This window comes from Cupressus sempervirens, chromosome 3 (assembly GCF_028749045.1).
Source record: "Cupressus sempervirens isolate cs-2001-9-10 chromosome 3, ASM2874904v1, whole genome shotgun sequence".
Taxonomy (NCBI): Eukaryota; Viridiplantae; Streptophyta; class Pinopsida; order Cupressales; family Cupressaceae; genus Cupressus; species Cupressus sempervirens.
In genome coordinates this window covers 629,947,298-629,971,771 of record NC_143120.1, presented here as the reverse complement: position 1 = coordinate 629,971,771, position 24,474 = coordinate 629,947,298, and positions in this window count along the sequence as shown.

The following is a 24,474-nucleotide window of genomic DNA, read 5'->3' as shown; positions in this document are numbered from 1 at the left end:
TGGTTGACTAATTAAAGATCAAATCCAAACAATGTCTTATTGATTCGCTTTGATCTGATTTAACTATGTTGTATCCTTTTGTTCTTTGTTTTCCTCTAACTAATGCTACAAGTCACTCTCACTACTAAGTCACCTTGAATGCTCTGTGAACAAATTCAATCATTTACCCTTTGTTACCTCTTGTAACATGATATCTTTTTTACTCTCTCAATTCCTCTTAATTTTTGGGGCTTCATCTTCCTATAAAGACTTTGGTGGCTTAGGATTAGGAATGAATCTACGGTTGAGATTCATCCTTTTTGCCACTTAATTCTTCCTAATTTTCTAATTGGCTACATGAAAATATATAGGGATTCTACAAATAGATTCATCCTTATCTTCAAAGAATCAAAATCTAACCTTATGTTGGCTTGAAAATGGTTTACATAGTTGTTTGTGCAGTTACAAACAAATATGTCAAATCTATGTTACTTGGCACTTGAAGTTATTGATGCTCGACACATACTGTAATTCTATTTTTGACTTAGAACTTGAACTACTCTACATCAACTATTTACTTGGCACCTAAATCACTCAACATGGTCTATCTACTCAACACATGAGTGACTCAGCACTCATTGCAACTTAGCATGTTCTTGTATTTACATATTATACTCAACATGCATCACTAGTTTGGCATGAACTAATTAAATGGCTGAAATGTATTGACACTCAATTGTCAAAACCAATCTAAGATAAAAAATCTCCCCCTTTGACATGAGTGTCAAAAACACTTAATTGTACATAATCAATCTAATTTTTTCAAGTATAATCATATTCATAACTTGGCTTATATACAAAACTTCAAAATTTAAAAAAAAATGTAATAACCTATACACCTCAATATTTATAAATCCCCTTGAGTTAATGTGCCTATTCTTGTATCCAAGTATCTATTCTCCATTCTAAGTATATTTGTCTATTTCTGATACTCTTTCTCTTCAATGTATTTTCAACTAAAGCTTTGTCATCTGATATATGCTTTGCTTTGTGTTTGTTTCTGCATTTTATTCCTCAAAATGTATATCACTGGGGTCAAAAATTGATTTAGCTCCCCCTTTCATTATTCTCTTCTTTCTTTATCTACTCCTTTCCTATTTTCTCCTCTTTTGGTGTATTTCCCCCTTACTCTTTTCTTTCTCTCCCCTTATTTCCTTTCTTTCTCTTTATTCTCCCCCTTTTTGATACTTATGTCAAAGGGTTTATATGCTTAGAGTGTCTTTATCCAAAAAGGGTTTATGGACCTCCATAATTATCTTTAGAGCTGCATTCTAGTTGTCACATGCAACATCTAGTGACTTGAGTTGAATTGCTAGCTCTACTGCTAGGTGAACTAGTCCATCTGATGTAGAAAGATGATGATCTTTCTTTAACAAAGTTTCTACATATCCTAGCTCTTTATGGCATATTTCCATATGTGGGGTGAGGGAGGCTTGAATTTGTGCAACTTGGATCTTATATTAGCCTCTTCTATTATTAACACAACTAGTTGACTTTGTGATTGAGGCAATGCATGAAAATGCTTCTCACTCTGAGCTGGGTTTTGAGGTAATTGCATATTTGATACATTGAGATTTCTCTTCAAACTTAGAATTCTATGTCTTGTTTCTTGAGTGAAGAGTGTTGGGTCACATAGTTTAGTGTACAATGAGAAAATATTCTCCAATACTTTCTTCACATCTTCAACCTTTTGTGGTTAGTGCAACTTGAGAAGTGCAATCTCACCAGATATTTTCTCATTTACTTTACTCTGGAATTCCTTCATTGACCACTCAAGATGTTTTGCACTTGTGTCAATATCTTCATTATTGACCTTCTCAACAATTTTTGAAATTTTTTCCAATAGAGGCTTTAATTCTTTAGGTGTAGGCATGCTAAATGCATCTAAGAAGATTTCCTTGATGTTTTGCAATGCCTATTGTTGCCTAAGTTCCTATCTAAAAACTTCTTGGTTCTTCTTCTTTTCTAAGGCTTGTTGCAACATGTTTATTTTTTCTAGTTTCTTTGTTGCATAATAAAACTGAGGCATCACTATTTATTCATTTAAAGTTACATCACCATAGTGAGTTACCTTGTCAAATTTTGTAGAACATGAGCCTAGTGCTGAAATTTGTAGTGGTATTGCCTCTTTGCTTAGCTTTTGAAGGACTTTTGTAAGAGTGCCTAATGTTGGTAATGTTACCAACACTTGAATAGCTTCTTTCTCCTTTTCCTTTGGTGTATCCTTTCTCTCTTCAAATATTCTCTCATTAATCACAATGATTTGAGTTGCACCTTGTGTTTGTGCTCCATGTACAGATGCATCTACCTGTCCTATTTATTCTATTGTTATGTCTATTTCTTCTTCTTTTGCAGTCTACCCCTACTCAACTATATCTTCTTTGATACTTGTGTCAACCTAGATGTATCTTCAATTGTTTGAATCAAGGGTTGAACACTAGTACCTAAAGAGATAGTAGAAGGTGGTTTTTGTGTATTGACCTTATCCCTTGTGATGTTAGCTACTACCTTCTGAAGTTCATCACAACTGACCAATACTGGATTTTCACATAATCTTGCTTGTAGTGTGGATTAGTCAAGAATCTTCTTTAGATCTTCTACAGTTAAAGGATTGGTGTTCTGAGCTAAACTATTAGGAACATCCTTAATAGTTATGGCTTTTGCAGGTATACTAGTGTCATGAGGAGGGCTCATAGTTGAAATTTGTGTGTCTTGCACACTCTATTCTTTCTACTACTCTTTAGCTATAGCCACCTCTTCCTCTTTATTTTGTGTCTCCTCCTCAGTATTATCCTTTTCTTTATCTTCCTCCTCCTTATCATTGTTATCATCACCATTATTTCTTCCCTCAAAGGGCTCTTCTTCTCCTTGTTTGATAGTTGTCAAACCATAAATCAATTTCCACATTTGTGTGGATTTCTTCACAAAACCTTCAATATTTTTCTAAAGAATGTTGGATGCCCTATATTTTGGTGCAAACCTTCCACCATATTCCTTTTCACAATTCTGGCATTACCTAGGGCTAATGTGGATTCTCTAATTTGTTTCTCTAGATTCAAACAATAGTGCCACTTATTTTCAACAATTGTATATAATTCCTTTGGCATGGTATTATATAATCCAAGTGGGGTGTCCTTGAATTTTTACATCATTTCATATATTGATTCTTCAATCAAATTTTGCCCTTCTCTACCAAGTTTTTTAAGATTGATACTTTTCAAACTAGTCAAATATGTATTATTCCTAACATTTCCACAGATATTCTCAAGATCAAATTTTGGTGGATAACGTAACACTCTAAATTGGCTTATATCCTTTGATTCTATTTTCTCATCATCAGTTTTTGGTTGTGCAATATATCTCCTTCTTTGTTTCTTTTGTTCCTAACCTTCTTTTTATGTAGCTTTGGCCTTCTCTTTGGCATTTTGTGTGGTGGTCAATGTGCTTGCCCTAGTTGTTGGTGTTGTTGGCTTTGCTAGGCTTGGATTAACAATCTTCTTAGCCTTTTTCTTTGCCACATGTTGTGCTTTGGCCTTTCTCTTCTTTGGTTCCATCTATATTGGTGCTTCCTTTGCTTCCTTCATTCTTTTCTTCTCCCAATCCTTGGGTTAGTGCAAGAGGTTCTTGAGTTTGTTCATGTTCTTCCTCTTCATCCTCTTCATCATCTTCTTCTTCTTCACTTGTGCTTTCACCAAATTTTTCCTTTAATGTCTTCACTAATTTTTCTTTTTTCTTCAATGTTGAGGCTGTCTTCAACTCCATCTCAACTTTGGACTTCATAACATCATAGTTTCCAAATTTTTAAGCTAATTTATCAACTTCTTCAGAAGAAGGGCAATGATGGTAGTTGAGGCCTCATCAACATTAATCTCATAGCCTAAGGGTCTTAGCAATCTTATCCTAGGTATGATAGCCTATACATATGTATAGTCAATACCAACAAGAAAGCATATGTCTTTATAATATTATTCAACCAAAGAAACTAGTATTCTCATCCTCTATTTCATAGACTTCTTGAAGTTTTCAAAATGGGTGGTCATGATAGTCTCAAAGTTATCTCCCATTTTCTCAATATACTCATTGACTTAAACTATAACTGATCTGTTTGTCTTCCAACTCACCTTGCCAAAATATGGGAATGTGTTTCAAACATTAAAAAAAATGAAAATTAGGATTGCTCCAAACTTACACTGTACACTCTTGGCTTTTCTAATGGTACCTAGGTTTTCCATTATTTATTGCAATCGAAGTTCAACTAGATCATACGTATGATACTTCTTTACAATTTTATAGCCCACATCTATTGCAATGTGAGGTACACTATTTAATCTACTTGATTGATAAAACTTATGAGAAATTACCCTAATGGAAAAGTCCAATAGAGGATATTTTATGGTGTCAATAGTCATTCCACATTTTTTTCCATTTGGCTCCTGTATTTTTCTCAATGACCTCCTTTAAGTTACTTCACAAAGTCTTTGGCCAATCTAGGGTTGGAAATCTAGTAATCCTATGAACTATTCTCTTTGAAATTTTGATGGGACCATCTTCCAGCCATATGCATCCATCATATATTCTGCTCAACACTATCTTGATCCATTCTATTTTGAATATCATAGGGAAATCTAGGGCATGGGTCAAACCCTTCCTTTCAACAATCTTAAATTCTTCTTTCAAAATGTCATTTTTACATAATTTGTCATAGGCTTTCCTTATGTGTAAGTTACCTATTCCTCCTATCTTGTAGTTATAGCATTTTCTGATGTCTTGAACCATTATGACCTTAGGGGGAATCATGGAAAGTGCTCCTGACAGATCTTGTTTATAAGCAACATTTAGTATTTCTCTAAAATCTGGTTGCTTTACTTCATTTCTAACTAATTGAACATTTAAAACTTCTTGAGACTCTACATTCCTTGAGCTAGATGCCATTTGACAAACTAGGGTTTATACAAATTTCAAACTATGTGACTCAACTTATGAAGAATACCTTGAAAATTTGATGAACTGATGTTGGATCAGTGTTGGAATCTGTGCAAACACTTCAAACTTGGTTTTTGAATTGCCTTCTCACTTTGCTTCTCTTGTTTGAATTTATAATGACAAAAAATGAGTGAAAATCAGCCTTATACCCTTCAAAATTCAGTATTTAATGGTTAATGCTTATATAACTGTAAACTCAACATCAACATGATTTTTGTTTTACTTGGAATCTATTGACATGTCCATTACTCAACAACTATTGCATGCTTAGCCTCAACTGACTTAGTTGCACAACTCAAAACTAACTAATGTTCCACTTGACATACACAAAGAATTTTTCATGCTTGGCAATAACATGAAAATTTGAAGATTTAACCTTGAAATTTCTACAACTTCTTGCATATTTATTCGTGCTTATCCATACTTTTTAGTACTAACTTCTTTTGGAACTAATGTATAATATAATACTTTGAGTATTAGTTCCACATACCTCTTGTTTGCTTAGTTTGATGAGGTGTGATTAGTTGACCCATTGGGTTAAGTAATCCCCTCTCCATTTTATATGTTGCAACCATCATTCTTCTTCAATGTCTTATTCATCTCATTCTTGATGTGTTCAATATTTGTCTTGCCTTTTCCTTTGTGAAACTCACAATTTAGTGCCTTTGACCTAGTTGGACAATGTTTACTGATGTGACCAATCTTCAAATAACTAAAGCATGTAGTTTGACTCAACTACCTCTTGTAATCACCACTAAAGTGAGTCCTAATGCAGTTTTTAGGAACATGTCCATATTCCTAATGGTAGTGACAGTTGTATCTTTTATTATAATCCTAGTCATAAGAGTTTCCATAGCCTCTTACCTTTTTTGGCTTTCTTGTTGACCATGTGGACTTGGATCTACATTTAAAGGCTCTATGTCCATACTTTTGATAGCTATAACAATATCCTTCAAATTTTGATGCATGCATGTTTCTAGTTCTACATTCATGTACCTGATGACCTTGTTTTTTGCACTTATTGTAGTGGACCATGTATATAGGCTTAGCATTTTGATTTTTATTCTTGGTTCTACACACATTAGAGGTATGCCCTTTCTTTCCACAATGATGACAAGTAGGTTTTGAATTTTTACCTTTGTTGTTTCTTTCCTCAGTAGCTTTGGATGTTTCTCCTTCTTCAGTGCTTGTGTAGCCTAATCCCAATGTATCTCTGTTGGATCTAGGAGATTTAAATAATTACTCAAAGTACTTGAAAACTTCATTTGGCTTGTTGAAACTTTTAGCAATTTCTTTTTCTCTTTTTAGGTTATTTAGCAGTTGTTCATTTTGCAACTTCAATGTAGTTATCTCAATGTCCTTGACATTTAAATTATGATGAGAATTTGTAATTTGGCTTAAGGTATCCAATTGCATGTTTGAGATCCTGGGTAGCTTTGTTGACTTCTCTTCCAATCCATTTGCCAGCTTTCTTTTTTCTTCCTCTATCATGGCCTTGTCTTCTATAGATTTCTTCTTTTATTAAGTCACCTCACATAGCAGTATAGCTTGTGATTCCTGCTCCAACTTGAGATTTTTTATTTCTTCAGCTTTTGCTCTATTCTTCTCCATTAGATTTGCGATTGTTGCATCAAATTCATTGAAGTGACCATCTACAAATATCTTTGTGGTGTTGATCTCTTTGTATTGTGTATCATTCTCTACTATGGAAATTTATTTCCTTCTCTTTAGGGAACTCTTCAAAGTATCTTTGGCTTCATTCAGTTGCTATAGTATGAGATGTATTTCAATCTCTTGGTTCTCAATGGTCTTTCCTAATTTGTAGACTTCCATTTCAAGATCTTTCATTTAAGCTACAAAGATTCTTCTTCTAAGAACTTGGCTCTGATACCAATTGTTGGAATTACAAATGTGAAACATATACTTCTAAGGGGGGTGAATCAAAAGTTCAAACTTTAGCTATTAAAACTTTCACCATTCATTAGATACATGCAATATATGAGCTGAAAATGACATGAAAAGTAAATAGATCTAAAACATGTAAACAAATGAACACACACACTTAACACTAGATATGATTACCCAGAAAACCTCTGAATGAGAAGGTAAAACTAGGGTGGGGATGACACCCACAAATCTTCACTACTGTAGTAATAAAGTGTAGCCAATTAAGGTTACAATGGTTTGACCATGAAACATGATCTACCCTCTGAAAGGCTTACCCTGTTAAAGGCTTACAAGGACTGTTAAGTCCCACCTTATTAGAGGATTTCAACACCCTGTTAGAAGTGTACCTAGTAAAGGACTTTAGAACATCGACTTGGAATGTCACCCTATTAAAGGATTTAAAATAGTATGTTAGGTCTACTTTTCCTAGGAGATTTAACTAAAATCACCTATTAGGATGTTTTAGCATAGATCTTGTGATTTCCTTTGGTTTCCTGTTTAAAGATCAAATCCATACAGTGTCCTTCTTGATCCTCTTTAATCTAATTTAACAATGTTGTATTCTTCAATTTTGTGTTCTCCTTTAACTAATTCTACAATTCACTCTCATTGCTAAGTCACCTTGAATACTCCATGAACAAATTCACTCATTCGCCCTTTGTTACCTCTTGTAACATGATCTCTTTCATACTCTCTTGATTCCTCTTAATTGTTGGGGCTTCATCTTCCTTATAAAGACTTTGGTAGCTTAGGGTTACGAATGAATCTATGGCTGAGATTCATCCTTTTTGCCACCTAATCCTTTCTATTTTTTGATTGGCTGCATGCAAATACATAGGGATTCTACAAATAAATTTGTCCTTATCTTTAAAGAATCAAAATCAAACCTTATGTTGGCTTGAAAATAGTTTACATAGTTGTTTGTGTAGTGGCAAGCAAATATGTCAAATCTATGTTACTCAACATTTGATGTTATTGATGCTTGGCACATACTCTAATTTTGTTTCTATCTTGGCACTTGAACGACTTAGCATCTACTATTTACTTGGCACCTGAATGACTCGGGTCTATTTGTTTGACACTTGAGTGGATTAGCACATGAGTGACTCGAGGCTCATTGCAACTTGGCATGTTCTTGTATTTACATATTATACTCAACATGCATTACGAGTTCGGAATGAACTAAGTAATTGACTTAAGTGTGTTGACACTCAATTGTCAAAACCAATCTAAGATCAACACTTCTTATCTACATAGCCTTTCTTCTCTTTCTTGGTCCACTAGCAATCTACTTGACCCTTTTCTTTGCTTGAGTTATAGGCTCTTGCTTAACCTTTACCAATCTTCTTGATTTCCTCTACGCAGTACATGCTTCCACCTTTTTCTGTGCCCTAGTCTATTTATGTTTATTTCTTAATGGTTTCACTTGCATAATTGTTGTATAAGGTGTAATAGGAGATTACACACAAGGTTGTGCCATTGTTACTCCTTCTGAAGGCCCCACCACAACAAATATGGGAGTTGTTGCCAACACTTCACCTTGACTGCTAGACTTCATCTCTAATGAAATTCCTTTAATCTCACTAAAATATTTCCTTGTCATGCCAAATTCCTTGAGAGTGGAATCTATCTCCTTTTCAACCTTTTCTTTCTCTCTTTACTATATAGTTTAGATTGAACTATTCTTTATCTCTCCCCATAGATTCCCCATCTAGAGCACTTTGTGTTCTCAAATTCAAGTATGATTTGCATATACCCTTCTATTAGCTCTATGCTCATCTCATAGCCCATAGGCTCAATGAATTCCACTCTAGGAATGACTACTTCCATGCAGGTGTAGTTTGTTTCCACAATGAAGCATAAATCATCCTTGTACTTTTACACCATCGAAGAGGTATCCTATACCTTAGTTTCATCTTAGATTGGAAACTCTTCACCATTTTTTCTATGTCATTATCTCTGACATTCTCAGGTTTTGATCTGTAGCATTGAGTGATTGACTTCATTGCGCACTTGTTGCTATCCTAATTTATTAATCTAGGAAACTTCCTTGAAACATAAAAGAATATGTGAGTCAATAGAGACTCAAATCTAAATACTGCATGCTTAGTTTTCTTTAGTCCTACAATATTATCCAACAACTACATTCCACTAATTTCACATAAGCTGACCTTTCTTCCTTCAACTGCCATTACATATGCCACATGAATAAATCTAGCTGGTAGTGAGTTGACTCTTGATTCATGGTTCAATTTGGACCCCAATATCTTGGTTAACAACTTAACTCCTTTATTATGGGTAGGTTCAACCTTCAAATTTCTTTTGTCAAACTTCATTTTTAGATTCATCTCAACCATTTTCCTTACATTTTTCTCATTAACAAGATTACAACCTTCACTGTTTAATCCTATGACCTTCTGAATTAGCTCATTATCAATGACAACTTACACATCACTTAACCAAAACATATCATCATGTACCCTACTTAAAATGATTCAGGTCCATTCATGATTGTTGAAGTTTGTATAAAACATATACTTCACTAAATTCAATTCCTCTAAGTGTGGATACTCAAATTTTAGGGATAAATCATTATTAAACATTTCTCCTAAATCTCTATGAATCTCATCATCACCAATGCTCTCAATCTTATACTGTATATAGCTTTTGATATCTTCCACATGCAACACATTTTTTGGAACTTTCAAAAATGGGCCTAATGGATCATCCAATAAAGAAACAAATGGTGTTTCTTGAACTCATAGCTCAGTCTATCACTAAAATCATGCACTCTCTGACTAGCCATTGCTTTGTAATCTATAAATACTAAAATAAATAGGATTCAATACCTCAAATTCATAGAGCTTCTATAACTTTTGGCTTCTCAAACTTTACCTCACACTTCAATTATCTATCAAAGTGTTCTTTAATTCTCCCAAGAAACTTTGCATGAAAAAATGGTACGCTCAATCTTGCTTACAATCCTTAAATCATTTCAAATTACACTACCCATTAAATGTGTATCTACCATAGATTCAAATACTATCTCTATAAACTAGTAAACTCGATTTCTCAATTTCTTCTTTTTGTAATCATATCAAGACTTGTGCACTTGATCATATATTCATATCTATGTCTTCCACCTTCTATTAATTGTGTAACCTCTATCTCACTTTCTAACATCACTTCTAATGAAATGATGCTCTGTCTCTACTAGAACTGCTTAATTCAGCTAGGATGAGCCACAAACAATCTGTGACTTCAATTTTCCATTAGGTGCATCAAGGTATTGTTCTTCCAATAGTGTATGTGAACTTTATGGATTACAGGCTTTCACAAATGCTTCCTTGAAGTCATCAAAATGTTCCTTAATTGCTTCTTACTAACTTTTATCACTTCCATTCTCATTCCTTTTATTATCTCTATTGTTTCTTGTGAGATTGGGATTCCTATTAAAGTTCCTTTTGTCTAGTCTATAGAATCTTGTTGTGTTTCCAAATTTATTGCATAACTAACATACAAGTGCATTCCTACTTTGAATCATTCTATTCTGATTCTTATGAGCTCTATAATTCCTTGTAATGTGTCTAAGGTTGTTACACTTGTAACACATGAACTAGTTCTTCTCTCCACTAGATGTCTCTCCATCATTGGATTTGTCCTATGATCTTCCTCTTTCATTACTTGTAGGGTTACTATTCCTAGACATTTTGCTATTTTAATTATTACCATCAAACTTAGGTTTCTTACATTCTACTTCCTTATGTCCATAACCATGAAAATTATAAAAATAGAAAATAGAAATAGATAATATTGGGGGTGTGAATCAATATTCTACAAACTTTTGCCCATAATTGTATATTCTTAATTACTTTATAACTTGCATATGAAAGGAAATAGACAATGCTGAACATTAAATATAACCATGCACATAGATAACTCATAACACCATTATTTGTTAACTAGGGAAACCTTGGCCAAGGAAAAACCCCAATGGGGATGATACCCACAACATGATTCACTAAATAATAGGATCTAGTGAAGGATATTGACCCTGTTAGGAATCTATGGAGTACATATAGTCTCTCAAGTTGCTATTAGGAGACTAGGCCTTGTTAGAAGCCTCAACCCTATTAGAAGTTGGTAGATCAAATACAGTATATGTAAGAAGAGCCCATTAGCCTTACATGCAATTATACAATAGAATTTTTTACAAGAATAGATATACATACAAAACTACTTTATTGTTGTAACTCACACTTGCTTTCATCAAGCATAATAGTTTGCTTCACATCTACAATGTCTCATAACTTTTCAATAACTGTGCAATATAAGATCTCTATTTATACCTTGCACATTCACAAATTTCTACACAATCAGTTTTCACGCCTTCACATGTTTGACATAATATAAAATAACTTATGGATTATTATCCATATAGTTAGCTCATCATGACTTAGTAATTATTTTTTCACCAAAATAATTCCTCAAGCCATACAAATCTATTTACTGATATGCACTGTTGTACTTTGTTGAATACCCACACTAGTATTTTAACCATAACTTACATTGTACTATCTATACACATCTATGAACTAGCACACATCATCATGAAAGTGTCAAAAAGCCTCTTTTGACTATGCATAAGCTAACTCTCAAAGAGTCATCTGTATACTTATGATTTGTTCTCTATACTACTGCAAACTATCTAACACCTAGACAATTTTCTATCTCTAAATGCATAAATGAAATGTTGAATATATGTTGCCACAAATGACAACCATCAAGACATCTATCTGACCATATTGCCTACAATCAACTTATTGTGTTTTCACAACACACACACCATTTCTCCTAGAAATGGGAACCCCCTAGTAATTCTTTTTTTGTTTTCTTAGACCCTTAGTCCAAGGTCTAAGTCTATATTAGGTCTTTAGCTAGTGTCTAAGTCTAGTCTAGTCCTCTACTTGAGAAACCCAATTATCAAAATCTAACAATTTTAGAAGAAAAGGCAATTTTCATAGAGAAAAGGGTGCACTAGCTCACCTAGCACACCCTTCAAGGTGCACTAGTGTGCTAAATGCTCTAGTGCAGGAGTGCTTCTCTTTAGGAGTGTGCACTTGTGCACGTGCATAGGTGTGGACCCCCAAAGGGCATGCTTCATCCTGGGCCTATAAAAGGCCATGACCCCTCCCTCTTCCTTATTCATTTTTTCCTTTGACCAACTAGCTAGCACACTTTTGCACCCTTAAAGGTGCACCATATCTTTGAGGTCCTACCCACACAAAGAAAACATTAGTTAGAAGGTGCGCAATTGTACACTTGTCTAAGGTGCACAACTATGCACCTTTTATTCACAAAACCTAAAGAAAATCAAAAGAATATCTAAATGTAAGGTGTGAAAATTTTCACCTTACAAAACTATTAATGAAAGCACCATTAAAGCCAAGCCCTATCAGTATGAGGGTGCACACATGCGCACCCCTCAAGGTGCACATGTCCATGTCGTGATGTGGAGCCTAATTAGACTTGGAGGTTTATTCAACATGATTTCCCCCCATATTATTTTTATGGAGGTTTGGGGGCAACACCCTTGTAGGTTACTAGGGCAGTGCCCCAAGTGTGCTCCCTATCACAGTACAAGGTGGGGTCGAGGGGCAATACCCCCATGAGGGTTTTTGGGGGCAATGCGCCTGAAGCCAAAAGTAACCTTATATTGTAAAAGGCATCGACTACAATTTTTCCCATTGGATGACTTATTCTAGCCCTAATTTTGTAAGTGAAAAAAGCTTGTATAAAAAGGTTTAGGGTTAGGGATTTCATTATGTAATGGTGATATTTTAGCTTCTTTTGGTGTTGTAGTACAAGGTGGGGTCAAGGGGCAATGCCCCCACGAGGGTTTTTGGGAGAAATTCTCTTGAAGCCAAAAACAACCTTATATTGTAAAAGGCATTGACTACAATTTTTCCCATTGGACAACTTATTCTAGCCCTAATTTTGTAAGTGATAAAAGCTTGTATAAAAAGGCTTAGGGCTAGGGATTTCATTATGTAATGGTGATATTGTAGCTTCTTGTGGCAATATTAAGCCCTAACAAATTGTGGATTGAAACCACTAGATAATAATAATAATAGACTTGCTATTGGTGGATGTAGCCCAAGGATTGGGTGAAACATATTAAATCTTTGTGTCTTGTGTTCACTTCTATGCGATCTATTATTTTTTGATATTGGTTACATTTGCATGTAATTGTTATTTATGTCTAAGTTTAATCTTAATAAGTGGTATTAGAGATAGACTGTCATCATTTTTTATAGTCAGACTATCATCATATATACATTTACATTCATAAATACATACATACATACATACATACATATATACATAAATACTAGCGATCCTTTGTAGGAAGGTCTCACAGTTAAGTGGGAGTCTTGCGGTTGAGTGAGAACAATGGTAGATGAGGGTAAGTTAAATGTGGAGAAGTTTAATGGGCAGAATTTTTAGTTATGGAAAATGCAAATGGAAGACTATCTTTATTAGAAGGATTTATGGAAGTCGTTGGAATGAAAATCCAAGAAATAAGGAGCTATGTTAGATGAGGATTGGGACATTTTAGATAGAAAGTTACTTGGAAGAATTTGATTATGCTTGGCACCATCAGTGACATTTTATATTAAAAAAGAAAAGATGATGGAAGAATTGATGCAAACCCTAGTGAAATTATATGAAAAAACCTCTACTCCAAACAAGGTATTTCTCATGAAGTGTTTATTTAATATGAAAATGACAGAAGGTGGATCTATTGGAGATCATTTAAATGAGTTTAATACTATTAATAGTCAGTTGTCTTCTATAGGTATTCATTTTGATGAAGAAATTAAGGCTCTCTTGATTTTGTGTTCTTTGTCTGAAAGTTGGAATGGCTTGGTAATGGTTGTAAGTAATTCTATTTTTGGATCTAATACCCTAAAATTTGATGATGTGATCAGTGTTATTTTGAGTGAGAAAACTCGTAGGAAAACCACAAGTGGATCTACATCAAGAAGTGCTTTGAATGCACAAAGCAAAGGCAGAACGATTGAGAGAGGAAACAATTCTAGAAATCATGGGAAATGAAAAATAAATTTAAAGGGTAAGAGGTCTCAATCCAGAGGACCAAAAGATTTTTGGTATCGTGCTAAACTAGGGCATAAGAAGAAAGATTGTTGGACTCAAAAGAACAATGAAGGAGATAAACCAATAGGGAACAAGAAGACAAATGTGGTAAGTAACAAATTTGAAGAGGATGCTTTGCTTTTATCTTTAGAAAGTGTTTATGATTAATGGGTTTTAGATTCTCGTGCTTCATTTCATGCTACACCTTATAGAGGTTATTTCATTGATTATGTCTAAGAAGATTTTGGGCTTCTTTATTTGGGGGATAATGAACCTTGTTAGATTGTTGGAAAGGGAAAAGTTAAGGTTAAGTTTCAGAATGAGAATCATTGACTACTACATGAGGTAAGACATGTTCCAAGGCTGAGTAAGAATTTAATTTTAGTAGGAAAACTTAGTGGTGAGGGTTGTGTAGTTAATTTTAATGATAAAAATGGAAGGTTTCAAAAGGTTCCCTTGTAGTAGAAAAGGGTGTGAAAGTAGGCACCTTATATCTTTATACAGGTCATATTTTTCCTTCTACTTTGATTGTTTCAGAGAAAAATGAATGTCTAGAAATAGATGCTGCTATTGAGCAGGGAGAACAAATAGCTACTGTAGATTTTGATATAGTGTTATGGCATAATAGACTTGTGCACATGAGTGAGAAAGGTATGAAATTAATTCATTTAAAGAAAGTTTTAATAGGTCTAAAATGTGTTAATATGGATTTCTGTGAAAGCTGTGTGAATGGAAAAAAAAGAGAGAGTGAGTTTTGTAAAGACTGGGAAGGAAAAGAAAAGTGAGAGATTAGAGCTTGTGGTTATAGATGTATGGGGACCAACTCAAGTATCTTCCCTTGGTGGCTCTCATTATTATCTTAAATTTATTGATGGTGCAACTAGATAATCATGAGTTTATTTTCTTAGACACAAATCTAATGTATTCCAAACTTTTAAGAAATAGAAATGCTTGGCTGAAAATGAGACTGGTAAGAAATTATAATGCCTTAGATCTAATAATGGTGGTGAGTATTGTAGTCATGAATTTTAAGATTATTTCTCCACTGATGGTATTTGTAGATAGAAAATTGTTCCAAGGACTCCACAAGAAAATGGAGTGGCTGAATGTATAAATAGGACTATAATGGAGCATGCAAGAAGCATGAGGTTGCATGCAGGGTTGCCCTTAAACATGTGGGTGGAGGCTATCAATACTACTATATATTTGATTAATAGATGTCCCTCTACTCCTTTGGGCTATGGTATTCTAGAGGAAGCATGGGCTAGTAAGAAGATGAGTTATTCTTTTTCTCAAAACCTTTGGTTGTGAAGCATTTCTCATATATATTCTAAAAATAGAACCAAGATGGAAGCTAACTCAAAGAAATGTGTATTTTTTGGATATGGTATTAATAAATTTGGTTTTAGGATTTGGGATTTTGAGAATTGAAAATTTTTAAGAAGTAGGGATGCCATATTCAATGAGAAAGTGTTGTCAAAGATTTGTTGTAGCAACATGAGAAGAAAGAAAATGATTATGTAGTGTTGGATGATACTCCAAAAGATGATGTACAGCAACCGCAACAACAAATACCACACACCCTGGTGAATGTTAGATGGTTAACAAGGCTAAGTAGACCTCTAGAAATATTTCCTCCTTCCTTGTATTCTATTTTACTTACTGAAGCTGGTGAACCTAAATGTTATGATGAAGTTGTGCAAGTGAATACAAAAATTTAGTGGGAGTCTACAATGAAAGAAGAAATGGACTCTTTGCTAAAAAATAAGACATGGGATTTATGCAAGTTGCCTGCAAGTAAATGAGCTTTACAAAAGAAATGAGTTTACAAGTTAAAAGAAGCGGATGGAGGTAAGAAAAAGTTTAAAGCTAGGTTAGTTGTAAAAGGATTTGCACAGAAAAAGGGCATTGATTTTGATGAGATATTTTCTCTTTTTGTTAAAATGACTTCTATTCACACTGTTTTAAGTATTGTGGCTAAAGATTTGCATTTGGAGCATCTTGATATTAAAACAACCATTCTTCATGGTGATTTGGATGAAGAGATATATATGGAAAAACCATAGGGATTTGAGGTCAAAGGTAAGGAGAAATTAGTGTGTAGATTGAAAAAAAAATTATGTGGCTTGAAACAAGAACCTTAGCAATAGTATCTAAAATTTGATAGGTTTATGCACGAGTATGGATATAGTGGGTGTCATTTAAATATTTGTGTTTACTTTAAGAGGTTGGATGATGACAACTACATTATTTTATGTTTATATGTTGATGATATGCTTGTAGTTGGGTGTAACATGGATCACATCAAGGGGTTGAAACTCTAGTTAGCACACTCATTTCTTATGAAGGATTTGGGGACAAAAAAACAAATCCTTGGTATGAAGATTTATAGAGGCAAGTAGAACAAGAAATTGACTTTATCTTAGGCTAATTATATTGAGAAGGTGTTGCAATGTTTCTTTATGTAGAATGCTAAAGTTGACAGCACACCTTTACCTGGTCATTTGAAGTTGACTAAGGAGATGTGTCCAAAGACACAAGAAGAGGAGGATAAGATGTCCAAGCTACCCTATGGTTCAACTATAGGAAGCTTGATGTATAATATGGTATGTACAAGGCTAGATATTGCACATGTAGTGGGAGTTGTTAGTAGGTATATGAGTCATCTATGAATTAAGCATTGGAATGCAATCAAATGGATTCTCAGATATTGGAGAGGAACATCCAGTAAGTGTTTACATTTTGGGGGCTCTACTACTAATTTACAGGGCTATATTGACTTAGATTTGGTTGGGGATATTGATACTAGGTGAAGTACTATAGGTTATGTATTTACTATTGGTGGGGTAGTAGTGAGATGGGTTTCTAGGTTACAAAAGGTTAATGTTTTATCCACTACAAAGGCAGAGAATGTTGTTGTTATAGAGGTAGTCAAGGAGATGATATGACTTCATTTGTTTATGGAAGAGTTGGGACACCCTAAGAAGCATAATTATTTATTTACAAATAGTTAAAGTGTCATTCATCTTGTGAAGAATTCAACTTTGCATTCAAAGACAAAACACATATAGTTACAGGAACATTTTATTTGATTAGTTTTGGATGATGGATAGTTAAAGATGGACAAGATACATACAAATAATAATCTAGTAGATATGTTTACCAAGGTAGTAATAAGGAAGAAGTTGAATTCCTCTTTAGCTTCAGTTGCTCTTTTAGATTGAACAAAATAAAAGAAGATTAGAGTCTAGGGTGGTTTGATATTCCAATGGGAGCTATAGGTATAGTAGTTCTATGATTAGTCTCCAAATGGGAGGTTATTATTATGGAGTCTGATTAGTCTTTAAGTGTGAGATTATTGTGATATGGAGCCTAATCAGACTCAAAGGTTTATTTAGTGTGGTTTTCTCCCCATATTATTTCTATTGGGTTTTGGGGATAGTGTTCCCAAGATGGGGTCAAGGGGAAGTGCCCTTGTGGAGTAGTGCTCTAGGTGTGCTTCTTGTCGCATTACAAGGTGGGGTCAAGGGGCAATGCCCCCACAAGGGTTTTCCCGAAGCCAAAAATGACCTTATATTGTAAAAGTTGTTGCCTACTATTTTTCCCATTGGACGACTTATTCTAGCCCTAATTTTGTAAGTGACAAAAGCTTGTATGAAAAGGCTTAGTGTTAGGGATTTGATTATGTAGTGGTGATATTGTAGCTTCTTGCAGTGGTATTGTGTTGTAAGGGATTGTGGATTGTAATCCCTGGATAATAATAATACTGGACTTTCTATTAGTGGACGTAACCTATGGATTGGGTGAACTACATTAAATCTTGGTGTCTTGTGTTCTCTTCTGTATGATCTATTATTTTTCTATATTGGTTATATTTGCATGTAACTGTTATTTTTGTGTAATGTTAATCCTAACAGTCTGCGCCCCATCAGTACACTTAGACAACTTTGCACAATAAGGGTGCACACATGTGCACACTTAGTTTTTTAAAAAAAATTGGTGTACTAGTTCACCTAGCACACCCTCAAGGTGTGCAAGGTGGGCTAATAACTTCCTATTAGAGGATAAAATAGGGTTTTTGAGTGTTTTGGCTAGGTTTTTGCATTTAGGGTCTAGTTTTTTAATAATTAAGGTTTGATTAGGATTTAAATTTTAACCTTCTAGACTAATGTGCTTATGTTTTGTATTGATAAAATGGCTTCCTCCTCATCCTCACTCATAATGAAGATTGCTCCAAAACTAGTTGCCTTTAAGTTTCAGGGTATACAAACAAAATCACACTTCTAGGATGTGCATTTAGAGATTTCGGACACTAAATTAGGAAATATTGATTAGAATTCATTATTATTACTCTACAACCAATCAAATAAGAGATCCCCATTTTTTTCTGCACTTATCAGATCCAAGTTGTTAAATGCAGCCTCACATCCTACTTTAGTGTAGTCTTCAGAACTTGTTATGGCCTTGGTAGAGAATTATGTATCGAAAGAGAGAGTGGTGAAAAGAATAATAGGAGAGATCATCCTAGATCTAAGACCAAAGAACATTGAGAAAGGATTCCATCTTCCAAGGGCTAATTAATACATTAGGTTGACTTATCATCAAGCAAAAAGGTGGTACAATTATAATAAACATGAAACTACTGAGATTATTCAATCATCATATTTGATTAATAAGACACTTGAGGGAAAAAAAAGTGGAAAAACTTGACATGAATAGAGGGTATATGAAGGATGATATTGAATATTCCATTGCACTTTTGAGCAGGATTATGGGTCTACCAATAATAGGGCACTTAAACATTTGGATGGTATGATTCCTCAAGACCATCAGAATGACTAAAGTGCCAATTGATTGGGCCATAATTCTTAGTGAGAATCTATATGAACAACTAGTGGTAGTTAAAACTAACCCTATATTCTATATGACTTCATATTTGGTATATTTGTTAGCAATAATGACTACAGACTACCCAAGATTATTCAAGAGGGGAAGCATGCAAGATGCAAATGTCTAGCCTTACATGGTATACCCCCAACTAGTGAAGAAAAATATGTTCGATCAAAGTAAAGAGTATGTGATAGTGAATTATGCATTCATTTTTGCAATCATCTGATTCACTAAAGGTGATTATGAAAAAAGGATGTTAGTAGAGGCAACAACAAGAATTGAAAAATAGGCACCTACTACATCTAATTCAAGACATTCCCCTAATTAAGGGTAGCTAGTAAAACTCTAAATCCTAAGAATCTCCTTAGTTATTCATGTTATAAACTCATTCTATTGGAGATTGCATGACAACTCACATCTACATGTGATAGAGTGAGAAAACAACATAAGAAGACCTAGGTATGACCCATTACCATAGGTCCATTTGGAGTCAAGCAAAAGCAGGATATCATGACTTTTGATTTAGAATGGGATCAGTATCCCTTGGAGGATTATAACTCCCCTAATCCATGTTTTGATAATATTGGGAGAGTTCAATACTTGGCAAGAAAATAATTTAAACATAAAGATGCCATAGAGAATCATTGGATGGATGCAGTAGATGACTACAATATCTAGATAAGGGATTATTTAGGATAAATCTTTATTTGATAGGCAGTGCCTTAAAAATAAAGTTCCCATTGAATGTTGTTCAACAAGACATATTAGAGGTCTTAGATCCCCTATATAATCAAGATAAGCTATACAATCAATTAGTCATGAATGTAGAAATTGATAGAGAAGAAAATGTAGATATCAATCACAAGGCAAGGCATGTCATCCAGTTAACCAAGGAATGGATTAAGAAGCCATTCAAATTGGACCCGATTCCTACAATAGTAGTCTTACAGGCCACAACTTGTCCAGTAAATTTATAGTACCAAATTTTACAACTCAATCTCCAATTAGGTTAGAAATGGTGTATCAACATGATCGGGAAGTTGGATTCAAGGCACAAAAAGGAAAGAATAAAAGGAAAAGAGTCTCTCCTTAGCAAGCTAAGCCCGAAGTTGAAAGGACTAAAGCCTAGGAGGAAACTCAAGCCCAAGGAGCCACTCAACCTCAATATAATCCACAAGTTCCACCACTAGTAGGGATAAGGAATCAAAGAGGAAGCACAAGAGGTGTATCCACATGTCCAAGAGGAAGAAGCCTTTCCATCAACTCCTAAGAGAAAAAAGGCTAAAACTCCAATCAAAAGGACTAAGAGATAGAAAGTGCAAAGAAAGGTTATTGCTATTCCTTTAGTTTTAGAAACAATTATTGAAGAAGATGAAGAAGATGAAGATGATAACCTTACCTTGAGATAGAGGACTTGTCTCACTAGGGCTATCAAGGTAGAATGAAGAAGGGGTTCCACCGTAACACTGACATCTATTCCTACACAACCTATTCAGGTTACAACCTCAAAGGATGAGCTACAATAGTATATTAATGAACAAGAGGACCAAGGGACTGATGTCTTTAAAATATTAGATTTTGACTTCATGCTTGTAGGTATTGAACACATAGATGACAAGATAAGGGATACACCAATGAATCAGCCTTTGCAAGAAGAATAGAGTCAATTGCCACCTTCTCCACAAGGACCTCTAGGTACCTTGCCATCACTAGGTTAGGATTTATCTTTCTTGGATAAAGGTTCAACCACTCTTCTCCCTCCTATTAATGAAGAGCAAGTACAAGCTATGCAGGAAGAGGAACCACAACAAAGACCCACCGATGAACTATTATAAGAGGGGAAAATATATGAAGAACCTCAAAAAACTTCTCATGATACCAAAGTGAGGATTGTGGACTCCATGGATATAGGGATGCCTAATGTAGATCTCTCATAGAAAGATAAGACTCTGGAGAGGAGCAACAAGGGGAAGGATATAGAAGAACAAACCCCCTCTTCAACTAAGAATATGTCTCCAATAGAAACTACTCCAAGATGGTTGAATAAAGAGTTGATGGTTAGGCATAAAAGGAAGTTGTATTGTAGTGAGGATAAGGGAATGAAAGAATTGGTTGAAGTCCTCAAGAAACCTATTTTAACTAAGGGTGATGTACATACATTGGCCTTTATTATGAAGAACCAAAATCATGACTTGTTTTCTCATATTTCCATCCCTCCTCTACATGTAGATATTGAAAATATGACCCCAAAATATTATCATATTAGAGAGGTCATGCTAGGAAAGCCCATTATGACATTGCTAAATTGATGGTCACTATAGGAATTAAAGAAGTGTTTAGCCACCTTGAACATGATGAGTTTGAATTATTGAGGCTTCAAAAATACAATGAGCTTTTGAGGGGCTATTTTCATGAAGTGGTTGATCCTTTGGACCTTGATCATCCTAAGGTGACTTTGGCTTCGACACTCAATAGAAGGGAAAATGCAGGGGTACAATTGGATCCATTTTTGAAGGCATGTCAACAATGGTGGGAAAGTTTTGAGGAAAAAAGGTGTCCAGATAATATAGGGAAACCTTAAACTATTGCACCATATGGAAAATAATGCAAACAGGCTAGTTTTAATATTGAACTAGCATTTTGGATTGATGGATGAAGTACATACATGGGGTAAAGACCTACACGCATTATAGTCAATAAAGGGTCAGAGGCATTGTATGCTTTTGGATGTATATTTAGGGGATGAATTGGATAAAATAGATGATTGAATTGAGAAGATTGCTGCTCATAATAAAGTGATGGAGAGATTGCATGTAGATATTCATAAGCTTAAGGATCAAACCCAAGAGAAGATTTTGGAAGCTAAGAAATATTACAGCGATGCTTGCCTTGACATTTTTGAAGATGAGTCAAGGGATAAAATTATGTCTATGCAATTATTTGTTCAATAGTTTTAAAGAATTTTGTAGAAGCTTTGATAGATGAAGACATTAGATAAGCATTTAAGAGAGAGGAGGCATTGCTAGAATTGGATGTAAAATTGAGAGACTTTGTGGAAACCCATATAGAAGTAAGAAACTACTGGAAAATAGTAAAGGATAAGTATGATGCTTTATATTTTTTGGATGTAACCCAAGGGATGGAGATCATAGAGAAATTAAAGAGAAAAAATTGAGATATAACTCTGGCATGAAGGAAAAGAAAACCCAAAAGCTAGAATTTAAGTTTTTGACACTTGCAAAAATTTTGTATTTTTTGAATCTGCCACTAAGGTGCGCTTCTCTAAAGGTGTGCAAGGTGTGCTTCTCCAAAGGTACACTTCTCTAAAGGTGTGCTGAAATTTTTTGAACAAGTTAGAGGTGTGTCAATAGCTAACTGCCAATTCCAAATTTAGAGCTTTCCATGCACTAGAAACACATTCTAACAATAGTTTAACTCCTACAAACATCTAGAGAAGGTTGAGCTTCTATTTTTGGCATCTTAGAGAATCCTACATCATCTGATAGCTCCCTTATTCTTCTTTTCTCATGATTTTAGTACTTAAAATCATGTAAAGGATCATGCACCTATTAATTGATATAAACAAGGGTGGAGTCCTACTTAGCACCATTTAGAGAGTTGGTTTGTATGTAATTAGATTTCTTTAATTAAGTTTTAAGCATATATCTACATGAAGGAATCTCTCAATCTCAACATGAATTGAGGAGATTATTTCTTATAAATTTAGGAATGTAATATGAATTCCAGGCTGATATTTTGATGCAATAATATATGCTTTTGGTGCTCTCATTCTGAGTGTAGTTATTATTATTTTTGATTAGGTAAAATAGGTTTTATAGGGATCCTGAAACCTAAAGTTTTACAGCAAAAAGAGCGAGAAAAAATAGTCTAAAAAAATAGAAAAATTGCCTCAGAAGGTCGAAAACAAAAGGAGGCCCGAAGCCAAAGTACAAAGGCTAGAGAAAAAGCCAAGAAAACAGGCTAGTGGCCATCTGTGTCCAAGGCCTGTAGGGTTTCTACAACATCATTGTCCTTCTGACTGGCTGCTTCATCCTGAATCCTGGTAGGATTGTTCATCTGGTTCCCCTAATTCTCCTGGTCACTAGCCTCTCTAAAATTCATCCCAGTTGAATCCTTGCTTTGTGTTATGCTCTGCATCCATTTTAAGGCTAGCAGTAGTTAGATAGTCACCCAGATTGACAATATTCTCATTCAAGGTGTGAAGTGTCTCTACTATCTGTTTGGTGATTATCTGCTGGACAGAATCTAGCCTTTGGACCTTCTCCTCTAGTTGGGCGAGTCTATCATCCTGATGGTCTCTAGAGACCTGGCCTCTATCTTTCTCCTTGCTACCCATCTAGTCCTTGCTCCCTCTAGCTTGTTGGTCCTTGTCAGTATCCTAGTTGTTGGGTTGGTTGCTCCTATCCTTCAAAGCATCAATTTCTTGAAAAAGCCACTTGATGGAATGAAATTTGTCAATCAGACTATTCTTTGCATTGTTCAAGAAGTTGAAACTAGTTTCATGCACATTGTAAGAGATAACCAGAAGAGCTAGGTCAAGGATCTCGTCGTAGTGGGTGCTTCTGTCAAGGTCCTCCAGCACCTAGATTTTAGCAAGTTCTCTAACAATACCCAAACTGACCTTGTCCCCATAGAAGTTCCTCTAGGCCCTCCTCTTGTTCTTTCTAATTACCTCCCCCCTTTTTCAACCATGATTTCAATCATCTCCTTTGGGGTTGAAATTGGAACCTCTTGAGGTGAATTAGGCGGGGTGGGGTTGGGGGGCACTTCAACAGGGTCCCTGGGATGTTCCTGGGTTAGGGCCTAGTTCACTTTTCTTTTCTTGGGGTTAACCTTCGAGTCCATAGGGGTCTCCATCTCCTTGTCATTATCTCTCCCCTTATCTTCTTCCATCTAACTTTCCTTCCCCTTCTCTGAGTCCTCCTCCTTAGACTCTATATCAGACTCCACATCATCATCACTGGCCTCTTTCACCTCCTTAGGATGAGGAGAGGGGGGGATAGGGGGAAGACATCTGGGGCTTTTCCTGCTAGTGATGTGGGGGTCATGGGTAGGAGGGATAGCTTTTCTTGGGGTGTCAATTTTCTTTGATTTCACTACAAGCTCATCCCCAAAATCAGAACTGGTAGTGTCCTCCGAGGCACTACCCAAGTCCCCAATGGTTTTACCTCTAGTTTGGGTTTTCAAGAACTCATAAATTAGAAGCAGGAGACCCTCATGTAGGGTAGGATTTTTGATAGGGCATTTCCTGAACCCTGCTATATTCTTGGCCATGGAGGTGAAAATGAAAAATGGAAAGGAAATTTTCACTTTGTGTCTAAAATGATTTAATAGAACAAAATGATGAGTCCTAATTCTATCAAACCTGGGTTCAAGAGTGACATATTCAATGATGATCCTGAGAACATACCTCCAAAACTTTTTGATTGAATCAAT